The sequence below is a fragment of the Manis javanica genome, chromosome 3 (assembly GCF_040802235.1).
Source record: "Manis javanica isolate MJ-LG chromosome 3, MJ_LKY, whole genome shotgun sequence".
Taxonomy (NCBI): domain Eukaryota; kingdom Metazoa; phylum Chordata; class Mammalia; order Pholidota; family Manidae; genus Manis; species Manis javanica.
Window position 1 is genome coordinate 214,125,146 of NC_133158.1, and position 4,575 is coordinate 214,129,720.

Sequence of the window (4,575 nt, forward strand, 5' to 3'; positions counted from 1 at the left end):
CTTCACGACATACCAAAAGACTAAAACACCAAACTGGATCCCCAGTCATGTGAATCTTTGGTAGCTTTACGGATAATGATGGAAAGCTTTATGAACAAAATTAACTGGTAGTGGTTTAGAATGTTGATGTTGATTAAAGGTGGTAATCTAATGAGTGAATACCAGTATGTTCTTAGGAACCACTCCAATGCTTTCTTCTGCATTAAAATTTTAGTTTCTTATATCCTCTTCCCAAGTTCTTCAAATATAACTAGCAAGTCAGCTATTTGACTCCCCTTTTGTCTTAAAAGAAGCTTATTTCATATATGCAATATATAAAATCAAACCCATACAAGTCCATGTTCCTTTTGTTGACAATTTATTCTGAGTTGAATCCCCTCTCTCAAAAAGAGCAGCGTACTAACATGTACCAGGGCATTCAAGATTCAAAATGGCCAGCTCAGTGTACCTACTATCTTTTGGGAAATAGTAATTTCCTAAAAAATGTAAATACTCATAGTAGGTCATTATATTTCCAGAATATTATATTTATATTCCTAAAATGTTCCATTACAAGAACTTCCAAAGTAACTGCTATATGTAATTCTAGGGAAAGCAAAATATGTTTAAGTTTAGGTTTAAGAGGAAATGATGAAACTGAGATCTTCTCCCCACCACATGTTACAGCATCATGCCCCTAAAGTTTACAAAAGCTGGTGAAGCCCACATCCCTCTCATCTAAAGTTCAGTCATTCAGGACCCTGAAATTAGACTATCTGGTAAGAAAACAGCTTCAGGTTGTTGTACAAGTTGATTAGTTATATATGTATTAAAATTTTAAACTTGACTATTTATACCAACAAATAAGTGATCCAATAAAGCATAATGGAAAAATCAGTTACGTAAACATGGATTCGATCCTTTCGAAAGGAAGCCCTAGAGTTGTGGCTATGACCCCAGCTGTGGTGTGTGACGCGTCATCCACTTCACCAAAACACTGTGAACTGAAGAACCAGAAAGCAACCTTTACAAGCTCATCTAATCTATTTGTTGGCAAATGATCACCTCTAAACTGGATTCTCCACTTGTAAGACTGAATTTTTTAATCACCATATTTTATTCAAACCAGAATCTATAGACTTCTAGAACCAGTCTTTGATGTGAAGTAAATTAACACCTGAGGTCCACATCTTCAGGCACACATGAATTATAAGACTAGAAATGAACTTCAAAGTTCATATGGTTCAATGCCCTTGGCCCTTTCCCCGTCAGGACCGTGAAGATCAAGAGGCGTCTATTTGTCGATTTTTTTACTCAAGTTCGTCTAATTCAGATGGATCGTCACTTTCACGTTCAGAAACTTTTCAAAGTTATCTCCATAAATATTTCAAGTGAAAAATCTATATAATGAACAAAAACTGCAGTTGAAGCTGAAATACACTGTTATTTTATTTCTACATTTAATTATTGGGCAATTGCTTTAGTAAATGTAGCATAATGTAATATAAAAAGAAAGCTCATTTGCTTAGGAAAAATGAGAATATACAGTTTTTTGAACATTTAATCTATAATTTCATTGTAAAATCATAAGTAAAACTTTTATTTGTACATTTTTAAATTAGACCATATAAAAAATTAAGAACTTTAAAATTAAGAACTGGGATATAGGTATAAAGGGACAACTTGAAATAAAAATTGTACCAAAACATACATACCGTGTTTTACCCTGCTTGCATCACTTAGATGAGATTATGAACATATTCCATGTTAAGAAATATTTGTTTACATATCATTCAATGGCTGTGAGTAGACCATTTAATACATATGCCATAATTTAACCAAGTCCTCTATTATTGGCCATTTAGAGATATTTCACATTTATTTGTTATAAGGAATTTTGTATTATATGTTCTGTCTCTAAATATTTGTCTATATATTTAGTAATTTATTTAGGATGATTTTGAACTAAAGGAATTGCTAGGTCAAGGGTATTTTTTAATCTAATACAGAAAAAATTTCTGAGAAGTGTGGAAATGAGATAGCCTAAGGAAATAGCATGCTAGTTTTTGTTTGGAGAGTTTCGATTTAATTTCACTACTATGAAGTAAAGAAAAGTCATTTCGGTACACACCTTGTTTTCTCCCTTTAGGTGTTATTTTTTCCGTACCAAGAAATCAACACCTGATGAGAGCAGGAGAGCGCCGCAGAATGAATCCCATTTGATTCGATGAATTTTTAAGCCTTTTAAACACTGCGTCTCTGAGTTATCTGACAAGAATTGAAATGATATTAAAATTGGGAATAAGTCTTTGGAAGTACAATCAACCCCAAGAATTGATGTCCCCCTAGCTATTTTACTGTCACTTTGACCTTTACACCCTCCCCTTCCTTCTATTGTTTCCCATCAGTTTCCCCTCAGATCAGAACAGAAAGGTCAATAAGCCTTTAAGCATATGTACACGACTTATAAATCAAACCATTTGCCTTTCCTGTTTTCTTCAGCATATTTTCATAGGTGGGATGAAAAGGAGGAACCTATGGAGAGAAAATTTTTAAAATTTTACACTGATTCACTAAACTCAGGGGCTGGCCAACTTTTTCTAAGGAGCCAAATAGTAAATGATTGCAGCTCCATCACCCCTAAGGTCTCTCTGTCCCAGCAATTAAACTCTGCCGCAGCTACAGACAAGATGTAAACAAATTGGTGAAGCTGTTCTAATAAAACTTTATAAACAAAAACGGGGGCAGTCTATGTAGCCCAGGGGCTGTAGTTGATCATAGCTGCCCTGAACTTTCTGTCCATTTCAAACTTCCCAAACGCTTAATCAAAAGAGTTTCTGTTTGACTAGCAATCAACCCTTGCATTTCCCATGTTATTTTCTGGAATAACTCCACAGCTTTATTTATAGGAAGAGAAAATTATTTTTCATTCCAATAATGCCCATGAGAGTTCTCTACAGTCTCTCTCTACTCACCTCATACAGAGCTGGTCAGTGTTTATTCACATGCAAAGCCTTCGCCAGACGCATACTTCTGTGGCACCTGTGACCTCCTGAGTCCTGCACTTGGGGCCCTTCCCTCTCCCATCTGAGCTTGCAGACAGCCCCTGAGTCTCTGAATTGGCTCAACCAGGGGAGTCAGTGAGGTTTCCACTCCGGTCCAACTGGAAGAAAGGCAGGGTCTGTCCAAGTACAGCACATTCCTGCCCTTTCTAGACTCAACAATGATACCCTTTGTTGCTCTGAGGCAATTCTTCATGTGTGGCAGAGAACATATCTCATATTTTTCTAGACCTGCCAGAAATGTGTCAAGACTAATTTTGCTCTTATTAGTGTAACATATCTGACTAGTTTATACCACAGACATTTTTACTTTACCCAGAACAAGACATTTACATAACTTTGCACCCTTTGGCTGTTTATCAGAATGCTCAATACTGTTATTCAGAAAATTGAAGACTTTTGCCATGAAATACATAACAAATGGATGGATATGCTCCAAAAAGCCCGATTTCAAACATCTTGTAAATAATAAAATCCAAACTAAGTTTATGTTAAGGAAATTATGAGTCAAATAAATATCTGGCCTAACATAAATCTTCCACAATGTTTGACAGCAAATAGAAACTGAATGAAAATAGAATCCTGTTGTAATTTACATTAGCAAATTTCCTGACGTTTGATTTTACCTATGTATTAGGAAACTGTATGTATTCTACGATACAAAGATTTGAACATTTTCTTCAATTACTTTGATGTTTCCAACCAGTCACTTTCTACTCATGGTTTACATGAGTATGTAGCATGTTTGAGCATTTCCTGTATTTAACAAAAAATTACTGATGTGCTCCCAGCTATCCCTCCACCTCTCTTCCTCAGTGACTAAGCACCTTATAAACATCCCCTACTTTAATCCCCATTCCTTCGTATCCCCCACCATCCAGCTTTCTGACCTACTGTGCTCCTGAAACCACTGCATTAATTTCTGACAGATCAGTTTCTCTTTGATGGATCCACTGAAGACTCTTCACCACTTGACCAGCCCTCCCTTACAATACTTTCTCCCAGCCGCTTCCATAATTCTACCATCTTTTGCTCGCAGGCTTTTTAAAGGTCCTCTTCTGCTGCGTGCCCTTTAAATATGAAATATGAAATGTTTCCTCAAGGTTTAATCCCAGGCCACCTTCTCTTCCTGCCCTACTCTGGCACCGTGGGTGACTTCATGGGCCTCCGTGCTTGTAAATCTCTAATCTTTGTGCCAGGTTTCTCTGTGGAACCCAGGCTCGCGTGCACACGCTGGCTTCTGGGCAGTTCACGCTCGGTATACCCAGACCTCATCTCCACTCCCCCTCTCAATGGCTTCTCCTCGGAGGCCCCTACAGCCCAAGCCGGAAACCTCAGAGGTACCGGACTCTTCTCTCCACTCTCACGTTCGGTCAAAAAGCTGACCTTGCTTGACCTGCTGCCTAATAATCGCTCAGATGTGCCTCTTCTTCTCGATAGCTTCACTCTGTCTTACTCCAAGTCACCCAAGCTGCTTGCCTGGGTTACCGAAGCTGTCCTCTGACTTGTTTACCCCCATTCTTGCCCCAGGTCA

At 37.8% G+C, this 4,575-nt stretch overlaps 1 long non-coding RNA gene across 1 annotated transcript; it reads right to left on the reverse strand.

Moving 5' to 3' along the window:
• Positions 1-1,064: 1,064 nt before the first annotated feature.
• LOC118968479 (uncharacterized) lies at positions 1,065-3,370 on the reverse strand. The gene is made up of 4 exons (XR_005056181.2): positions 2,955-3,370; positions 2,457-2,514; positions 2,111-2,247; positions 1,065-1,379 (listed from the first exon to the last, which is right to left on the reverse strand). It is a non-coding gene; the product is annotated as an uncharacterized lncRNA (long non-coding RNA).
• Between the last annotated feature and the right edge of the window lie 1,205 nt (positions 3,371-4,575).